The sequence below is a fragment of the Cololabis saira genome, chromosome 12, assembly GCF_033807715.1.
Source record: "Cololabis saira isolate AMF1-May2022 chromosome 12, fColSai1.1, whole genome shotgun sequence".
Taxonomy (NCBI): Eukaryota; Metazoa; Chordata; class Actinopteri; order Beloniformes; family Belonidae; genus Cololabis; species Cololabis saira.
The window spans coordinates 26,705,941-26,716,738 of NC_084598.1; positions in this window are offsets into that span (position 1 = coordinate 26,705,941).

Here is a 10,798-nt window from a genome sequence, read left to right on the forward strand (position 1 = left end):
CTGATGTAGTGTCTACATTTGTTCATTCTGGTGCATGCACTGATGATTATTAATTAGGGCCCGAGCACTGACAGTGCGAAAGCCCTATTGTATCTGTAGGAATTTTTCTCGTTTTTTTTTTCTCGTTTTTTTTTTTTTCATTTCCTTCTTCCAACGAAAGGAGGGCCTTTTTGCCCCCCTAAACGTGCCCCAAAAGTCACCAAATTTTGCACGCAACCCTGGCACGCAAGGCCTGGTGAAAAATTTGATATTTAATGGTTTGCATTAATGGGCGTGGTAAAATGGCTCAACAGCGCCCCCCCTAGAAAACTTCGTGCCTCAAGCCCCACCATACGGTTTGACGTACATGCACGAAAATCGGTACACACCTGTATCATGTCGCAACTTAAAGAAAAGTCGGCCATTTTGAATTAATCGTGCAATTTTGGCGCAATTTATGCCATTCCTTCGGCCGTTTCTTCACCCGAACCGTAACGTGCACCCAGGTGTGTTAAGCATCAAAATGTGCGTCTCGATCCTGCGACGATGCACATTACTTTTCTCAGTCAAAAGCATTACTGTGGCGACGATAGACGCCAAAAAGCGCGCCCCCCCTTCTTCTGATTGGTCCATATTTGATAGTTCCTACTTTCTGCTATAACTTTTGAATGGTTTGATATAGAGAGTCGTGGGTGGTGTCATCGGACTTGGTTTTGACTCCTTCACTTTAATTGGTGCAAATTAGCCCTGCCCCTTCTTCTGATTTGTCGCTATTTGATAGTTCCTTTTTTCTGACATAACTTTTGAATGGTTTGACATAAAGAGTTGTGGGTGGTGTCATCTCACTCGGTTTTGTCAGATGACACCACCCACACCACAGGTGGTCGGCCATGAGTGCATTGTGTTTCTTCCCTCTAAAATCTGTCCTAGAGACACTTTTTCCAAATAACTTCCTTATTACATTTATCTACCTGCCATAACGCAAACTATATAGCAGCATTATAGCAGCTTTACTGAAAGCAAGCAGCCGCTGTGGAGAGTCAACCAATCTTGTGTGGTGTAGCCGGACCTTCAGCACCTCAGAAATGTTACTACATGTCAGGTCGACTTGGACCATAATAACTGTGATTTGTCCACTAGGTCCCCTTGGGATCAGTCCACTTGCTGCTACGTATTTCAGGCAGCTACTGCCTCACTGTTTTCAAACTGGGTCAAGTTCTGTAATTTCGGTACAAGTAACTGTTGAACAATTATCAGTTCCAACTCATGTAATTGTGTTCCGTTTCAGCCAGCTTGTCTGAGAAACATGAAAGAAGTAGCTTTACATGGTTTGCGGTGTGACTGCTTGACGGATTGATTAATGAAGGACGTGAGAACGTGCCGATTTTAGAATCAATCACACACCAGTTTGCCCAAAACAAAAAAAGTTTGAAATACCCTTTAAAAGGTGTACTGTTGAAATCCCCTTTAAAAGGTGTACTGTTTCATAGTCTATCAATTATCTGAACCACCCTAACACCCCCTAACCCTGAAGTTAGGAGGGTTTACAGCAGGAAGCAGGCCTCTAAGTCTCAGCATCATCTTCCACTTCTCCTCCAAATACCTGGTGTACTTTTAAAAGGAGAATAAAAGGAGAGAGTTTTTAAGAATCCCAGAGTGCGTGGTGTAGCTCTTGATCGTCTGTGAGAGAGCTAAAGCTTGCTTCTTCAACCGAATAGTCTCCCTTACCTCTTGTCCTTGGTTTTCACTATGACTGACACCCTCCACTCTAGCTACCTGCTGTTACTTCCCGCCTGGAAGGTTTGAAGAGCATCCTCATGAACCATAGCTACTGGCGCCTTGGAATTATTATTATTCCATAATCAACCAAAACTATCACAGGGGGATAACACAGTAGAGGAATTTTAGTCACACACTGTTTTCTTTATTGGAGACTTAAAGCGTTTTTTTCAAAGTGGTTTATTTGTGTTTACTCTTCTTTTTCCCCTGTGAAACTGCTGTCCTCTCACAGAAGGCATCTCCCGTAAACATGTGTTTTTCTCCCCTTAATTAGATGCACTTTTGAGGAATAAAGATGCCCTTGTACAAAGAGGGAAACAGCAGCTGGAGCCATAAATTGCCAGCCAAAGATAATACCAACACCTCCCTTTTGCACCCACACGCCGCTTGAACAATAACTACAGTCAGGGAGACAATCACCAGACTCAGAATAATTACATCCTTATTATCCTGTACCTAAGATTTCAGATGCACTTTAAGATGCAAGATTTATAGAGAGATTGTTCTGGACTACTGATGAGCAACATTTTGTGCAACTACACTAATTTAGTTTTCTGCAAAGACCTCTAAAGTTAATTAGCGGACACGTTATACCTTGTTTGTTTATTCCATAAAAAGTGAATTAGCCTAACAAGTTCTGGTCTCACGAGGGCACAGTGACTTCTCGAAGACCTGCTTTCAATTGTAAAGTCTCATTCTTCCACTCAACTCTCAACTTTTTAATTGCAATAAAGACATGAGTGTATCAATATTAAAGTGCCTGTACTTGAAAAAAAAGAGATATTTTTTGTGATGATCTCTGTTTAATATTCCTGTCACTTGAAAAGCTGCACTTGATCATCGTGCCTGCGTGACTTGTCTGCTCAGCTTCACACAAACACTTTCACTGCCTCAAAAAAAAAGAAACCACAGAAAATGCACTTAAAAATGAAAATGACAACCTTTAACTTGAGTGATAACAAGATTTCTAACACCAACAAGCTCTGCGTGATGGATCTGTAACGGCTGTAAACAACGGTCAATGCTTGCATCTTTAATCTGTTCAAGCATGGGCCTGTTCAGAAGCTTTTCCCTCTATATTCAAAGGTGGACTGATATTTCAGCACTGCTCTGAAACCTAATCATAACATCTTCTTGGTATCCCTCAGTGTTGCCAAGCAATCCCAGATTAAAAGAGTAAATATGTTCTGCAGCAGCAGGGTGAGCTTCATCACAAGCACCATCCATCAACTGTTAAAGCCCAGGTCAATTGAAAACATATAGCAATTTCTTCTCAGATATGGATACAGGGGGAATGATGGCTTCGGCTCCAGTTGCACATTTCACCCACTAAGTGTGAACTACGCCTCTCTTTGTAAGCTTTCTGCTCTGCCGTTCTAAACGAATGCCTGTCGCCCCGGGGGCTACAGCGCCGCTCTCACTGGGCAGCACATTCCCTCTCATGAGCACAATTCAGTTGCCGCTTTTGGATTAGCTATAAATCATCATTAGGCTACCGATAAGGAATGATATTATAAGAATAAATGCATTTGCGGTGCGCTAAATTGGAGCCAGAGTGGAGCAATGGGTGATTTTTCATTACCACCTACACTGGATAATGCGGTGGAGATTTGTCAGTCTGGAATCACTTTGCAAAGAAAATAATTGAGCTTAATTACTGGGGCAAGTTAAGTGAAAATAACCAAAAACCATTTCCTCTATCTTCTCATTTTGAAGGAAACAGTGTAGATTTTTGATTTGCATCAATTTTGTAATAAATATGAAATATTCTTTCTTGATGTGAGAATGGTAGATGGCCTCCTGAATTAATAAAAGCAACATCTGCTAAATGGAGAGTGTTTAGTATCCACTAGTATAAAGGCACAGACCTTTTGAGGGTGGGGGAGTTTATAGTTCTGGATATTATTACATCTGGCAGAGAGAGCCTTATTTACCATTTGCTGCTTGCTGGAGCAACCCATTCCCTGTAAAAATTCTGCCTCATTACAGACAACAACAACTTGAAATTGAAACTGTCAGGGATATTTTGGTGCTTTTATTTGATTCTTTATGGCTGCAGAGAACAGAAACACAGCGAAGGTAAATAAACCAGACTGAAACTAATAAACTTGATGCATAGACGGTTTTAATTGCCTGTTCGTGAAACACATCATTGTTCAGACTGGTTCATAATTAATTTGAATGAGTAAAGCGTGAAATAAATGATTCTTCCTGGACCTTAAAATATGAAATATTCAGACTCATAAACTCACAAATAAGGTTTTTTTTTGTTTTGTTTTTTTTTCAAGCTTTGGAAGGAACAGGAAAATAAGGTTCCCCTCCGGATAGAGGTATCAAAGAAATAATATAATTTGTTGCTCTTGACAGCATAAACAAACAACACATCTATTCTTTTTTTTCTGAAGGGTTGTTATATTTCCCATGGTTTGAGAATGCGCCTTTGATAACATTCATAACTTTTGGTTTGATTTATGTTTATGGGTGGACACTGTACAGTATCTTGTTTATTTATTCACAAGAAGGGCTGGCGTAAGTGCTTGAATTTATGCAATCAAAAGCTGTTACATCTCTGAGCTCTGCCGGCAGCCATAAAACATTGCAGTGATGAGACCATTCCCTGTTGGTGTGTGCCATTTAGCACTAAACTGGGAACCACTCACATTGCTCGCTTGTCCTGTCATGTGGTAAAGGGCTTGGGAGAATTCAAACAAATAAAAGTAGGCAGTGGTTTCATGTAGTGCTGACAACTGCTGCCCTCTCCACTATATCTGCCGCACGTATCCAGCTTCCCCTCGGGTTGCTTCCACACAGGAAGGCTACTGCGGTCTTGTGGTTTGTTGGGGGGAAATAAAGAGAAAATTGTGGAAGGAGATGACTGAGGGAGAACTGTAAGATGAGGGGTGATCCCCCCGTATTATGAAGACCCTCCAGAGGCCGATCCTGCAGCAGCTCAGGCCTATGGTCAGGTCTCTCACTGAGCCACCTCAGTTCTGGTTGAGAAAGTCATCATCTATCTGGTTCACCACATCTATAACCATCTAGAAAAACCGGCAAGCACTGTGATCTCTACTTTGACACTACACCATCCATCGGACTCTACTGGATGAGAAGCTGGATGCTGACTCCACAGAGTTTTGGCAGGAGTTTTCTGATGACTCTGTAATTGTTGGATGTATCAACAAGGGTGAAGAGGCTCAGTATAGCACTGTGGTCGACAACTTTGTCATGTAGTGCGAGAAGAACCGCCTGCAGCTCAATATTACGAGAATACATAGGTACTGGTTGTGGACTGAAAAGGACCAAAACATCAGTGACCCCTGTTTCCATACAGCGAGTCTCTGTGGACACGGTGGAGGAGTATAAATACCTCGGAGAGGAAGAGAGACAAGACAATAAACATTGAAGCTGTCTACGAAAAGGGCCAGAGCCGCCTCTACTTTATGAGAAGGCCGGACATCTGCCAGACGATGGTGGGGATTTCTATGGGTCTGTGGTTGCCAGTGCTATTATGTTTGCTGGTGCATGCTGGAGCAGCAGGCTGAGGATAGCACACGCCAACAAATTCAGTAAACTGGCCAGTGATGTTGTTGGAGTGGCTTGGACTCCCTCACGCTGGTGTCAGAGAGGAGGATGTTGGCCGAGGTACAGCCCATCCTGGTCAATGTCTCCCACCCACTTCATGATGTGCTACATAAACATAGAACCAATTCCAGCAATAAACTCATTCCCCCAAGATGCATCACAGAATGTGCCACAGAAAGGTATTACTGCATCAGTGCACTTTATCTAACACCCATCTCTGTAAAGAGTACCATAACATAGCAATTGGTATATATCATAGTGTACAATGTGTGTAACATTTGTATATAGATACAAACTATTCATAAAGTTTTTTGCTATTGCACAATAATCAATTTAATCCTGGGAGGAATAAAGTATTCTGATTGTGATTCAAAGAAAGGGAGAAGAGCAGTAGGAATGGATGCAAAAGTGGGTGCAGGGAGGGCAGAAGGGGAGCGTGCGTGGCAGTTACTAATTCAAAGTAAAGGGGATTAGATGCTGCACAGAGGAGGGAGAGCAAGTGTAGCAAGGAGGCGAGTAGAGGAGTACAGTAGAAGAGGGGAGGAGAAGATAGAGCACGCAGAGAAGGAGTCCTATATGAGTCATCCTCCGGCAACTGGATTTTGAACCCATGGAATAGAGACTCTGCAATTGCTTTAGAGAGTAGAGACTGACTTCTTCTTGGAGGCAAAGGCAGTTAAGAGAAAGAAAAAAGTGTCACTACGCTAATGCCAGGCTGCCTATCAGACCATCTTCTAATCAGACAGAAAGTGTTGTAATGGGTGCAATCATTACAATTAACATAAATCCTGACATTTCCAATATTTCCAGCATTGGCATGAGTGAAACCCCCAGTTGCAATGGTGGCTTGTGTGAAAGAAAATCTGTGAGTGCCGAAATTACAGCGTCATCTCTATAAATAATGAGTTTGGCAGCTTTTACCTCCCTCACCCAAACCCTTCTGTTTTTGTCTTCTACCCATTTGAAAGAGCTGTTTTCTCATCCCTTTCACTCGTGCACATCCTTGTGCATTTGCAATCTCAGAGGACACATGAATGTGTGCTCTGCAATATGTGTGAGTGTGGACCCCTGCGCAGAAAAATACTGGCAACGGCAGCAGAGACAGCAGAAACTGTGAGCGAAAAGATAACAGCTTATGCTGCTGTGTGGGTGTGACACAGCCGAACTTCATCGTTCCAACTCTCTGCGACAGTCTGTGAGGGAAACCACTACAAAGTGCAGAAACCGGTGGCTTTCTTATTGTCTGTCCCATCAGGCTGAAAGACTTGTGCTGCACGTCTATGTTAAGCTCTGAGCTGGTGCTCGTCTTCCAAACAGCCCTGTCAGGAAGGCGAGGTCTTTGAAGAGCCACAAAAAGCTGACAGACTCCACATTTTTGAGGTGTAAAAGTGGAAGCGAAATAAGGAAAAAGCCTTTCTCTCTGCTTGGAGTTAAAAGGCTGCCTTGTTGCTCGCTGGTTTCTCCTGCAGAAAGGTCCTGTGTCAAGTCAAGGAAGTGGTCAATCAAGTGGATAAGTTTAGTTCAACTTTGTTGTTTGATACAATGTTATAGGAAGCCTGCTGCATAAAGGATACGTGTTTCCCTAAAGCTCTGAAACTATTTCTTGCAATACATTCTTGCATTCAGTTTCATGGTAGGAATATTATCTAACTGGTCACATATAAATATTTTAAATAAATGTACTATCAAACAAACAACGAGATAGATCAGACAAATTAACCAATAAGCTGTTCAATCAATTTAAAAAAAAAGTGTTTTCTAGAAATAACTAAATGCATCATTGAAATATCACACTCCTACTACCCAAATATTTTTAATTCCATTGTATGAACAATCAACTTCTTCCTATTCAGATTCGTATTCAATGAAAGGAAGGTGTACATCGTGTACAGTTCACCAGGTCACAACTCTCTTATGAACTACTTAAAATGGCCAGTTAGCCTTTTCTTTGCATACATACACTCACCGCATCAGCAGCTAACACTGTGCTGGGACAGGAACCGCCACCAAACTAGACAGGAATCACCACTCCAGCAAATTGAGACACATATTCTTTTTGACTTACAAGTCACGTTGCAACTACGAGACGTTTAGCAACTAATGCCAGTTTTTTAGCTATGCTTTATTCCATTTTAGTCAATTACAGTTTAATTAGTGGAGAAAATAAAATAAAATATTAAATCTGGATGTGAGACAATAATCGTGGACCTCCACGCAGTAATTTGCTTACAAAGAAATAACAACTGTGGTGAAATAACTGTCAGTCGGCAGTAGCTGATGGATTCATACATTGATTTTTAATCAGTCATAAACCGAAAACTGCCACAATTAACAATAACCGCTCTGGCAGTGTTTCTACAACTTTAACAGGTTACAGTAAGATGAATGAGAGAGCTTGAGCATGTGATCTTTAACAGCTGTTCTAATTTTGATTTATTGAAGTTGATTTTATGGAGGAGCGATTCACAGCAAAAAGTGCTTTTAGGGCATTTTACAAGAAGAAGTAAACAGACTCCAATAAACAAGTCCAATTATATACACTCCAATTCATTGTAATCATAACAAAACTATATTCCAAGTAACAATCCATTTATAACCCGTTTGCTCAAAAATTCAATTGTGGTGTTTTCATATAATGCTGCTTCTATCGGTACCTAATAAATTGCATGAAATCTTCACTTTGATCCAATCTCCCATCCAGAGCACACACAAGGTGGAGAGAGAGAGAGAAACCTGCCTTTTAAAAGGAAGAGACCCACATCAGAATCACACTGATGGGCGGCCGTCTACCTCGACTGGTTGGGGTGTTAGAGAGCAGGACAGACAGAGGACGCATGCAAACACAAACAGATTAAGTCAGGGATACTTGCTACGAGACAAAGAAAATAGAAGATCTTGCTGGATGATGGGGAATCTCAGCTTTTAAAACCTCTGCAATGTCTGGGAGTCTTGTCACACACTGTCAGGAGGGTAAAGTCGGCATCACACATTTGACTTCATGAATTTGTTTATTTATTTTGTTCAACACAACGTTTTAAGTTAAGTTTAAGTTTATTTCTCATTTGTAAAAGTTGACGTCGGCCACAATGGCATTTACATGCGTGGAGAGTAAATTATTGTCAAGCACCGTCAGATGGGAATTCTCTTAGATTATGATTGAAACACAAAAAACAAACAAACCACAAAAACTCCATAAAGTTGTTCTGACCAAATACACCAAGCACATCTGTATTTCTTTTAAATACCCATACATCATTATTGAAACTTCATCCCACGACTGACTGTAAAAACTTGAACAATGTAGTCACTCAGTCACCGTCACGGGGTACAAAGTCACTACAGCAGGTCAAAAGCAATAAAACCCCCAAATGGTATTTGCTGGGAGAAGTTATTGGAAAAATCTCAGAATTTGCCCCTAAACTCAAACTTTACCACATATAAAATGAGACAAGTGGTATGGACTGAAACGTTCTGGTGGAAATTGAAAGGAGAAAGCAAAGTTATGCGGACAAAGTAATAATACAGACTTGAACCAGAAATGGATTATGGGACTTCACAGCAGTGGAGGAAAGTCTGCAGGGCAAAATCCGTGCACTAGCTCCAATTTAGTGGATTGATGCTCAAAATTTACAGAGAGTGGTTTACACTGTCGTGCATCAGAATTATTATTATTATTTATATATTATTTGTGGTTCATGAGAGGAATAGGATGTAAGTCACAAGCTGTAATTTACACTGCTGGTTCCCTCTTTTCTTCTCTACAGCACAGGAAGGTAAGAGAAACACCCACAATTTAACTGTGTATGTGAGGAAACTCACTTTGACTTTCCCCTGACCAAGCTTTTTTTTCCCCCTGTAAATTTGCAACTTATCACATACACTACGTGACACTACTAAGACACGGCTGTGATAATCAGATCACCATCCTTAATGGAGATATTGATTTGGAGCAAGAGCCAGGAGAATTGCCACAGCTCTATTATTCTGCAAGCAAAGTGACCCCCTCGAAAAAAGGGCTTGGCCTTGCAGATGGCAGTGTTCACATGATTTCCACTTTGAAGTAATGACTTGTGTGAGGAATCCATTACTTAAGCCCTAATACCCTTCTGCGATGAGGGGGTATGTGACACTCCATTTAATATCACTTCCTGGTCTCCCTGCAGAACTTCATGTTCATATCATTTTCATCATTTCATTTAGAGATGGAGCACTGTCTTTAAATAACATTTACAATGCAAATCGGTGTTAAATATGCAGGAATCTTATGCAAATATTATCTTGAGTCTAATCTCATCCTGATTATAATTCCGTCCAACCTCTTTGTTACCAGGAAAGATTGTAAATAGCTGTAATCCAAGCCACCATATCAGCACACTCAACCAATCCATATATGTGTTTGCTGCCTGGATAACCAGTTTAGTTGAGTCGCAACTGAACAGATTATGTACTGATAAAGCCATGGAAGACGGGGAGTCTCGGTCTTAATAACCTCTGCAGCATGTGGGAGTCTTTGTCACATTGCGTTCTTGATAGGACTCAAATGCAGGAGAGCAGGAGTTCCAAAAAGGGTGATTTATTAATCAACCAAAAGGGCTGCTGAGCAGGGTTAAACACAAGACGAGAGCAAAATCCCAAAAGCCTTAACAGGACACACGGAGGGTGGAAACAGTACGGACCAGCAGGGAGCGAGGGAAAGACAAGATATACACAGAAGGGTTGACGAGACACAGGTGACAATCAGGGCAGATGGGAACCAGGGAAGTCAAGACAAAACTGAAACACAAAGACACAGGTTTCAAAATAAAACCAGAACCAAAACAAACCGTGACGGTCTTGTTGCACCTCACTGTTGGGAGGGTGGATAATCAAATAGACTCATTTTTTTGGTTCTTTAAGACATGTTACCTCTCTTCTGGGCAGCTTCTTCAGTTTGAATCACTTATTGAGAAGCCCTTCGGATGAGAGGGGAAACGTCCGCATGTGGTTTCTGAGCTCTCCATCCTTCCTCCAACCTGCAGTGAAGCATCATGCTGCAGCTGCTCATTCATCCTTTTATGGGCACAGCGGGGAGCTGAGGAAACTCCTGTTGTCAGCTCATGTCAGCTCCAACAACCCACTGACAGTGACTTTATAATGTCACTGCATGACACCTCAGAGATTTCTGAACTTCACACGGATATGCCTTACCACAAGACACATTCTCAGAGCACAGACTAATGGGATGCATTCAGCTCAGGGCCAACTTTAAATGTTTATACAGCCAGTTTGTTGTGTTCTTTTTGGAGAGCTTTTGCCCTGCGCACTGTACTTTTCAGGAGAGTTTAAGAATACCCTGGAACCCACTGCTTATTTGGAGTTCTGGCTAGTTCTTCTAATTTTGTACAACTCCATACCAGAGAAAGCTGGGATGGTGTGGAATATCAAAAAACAAAATGGGAATAATAATAATAGTGACGCA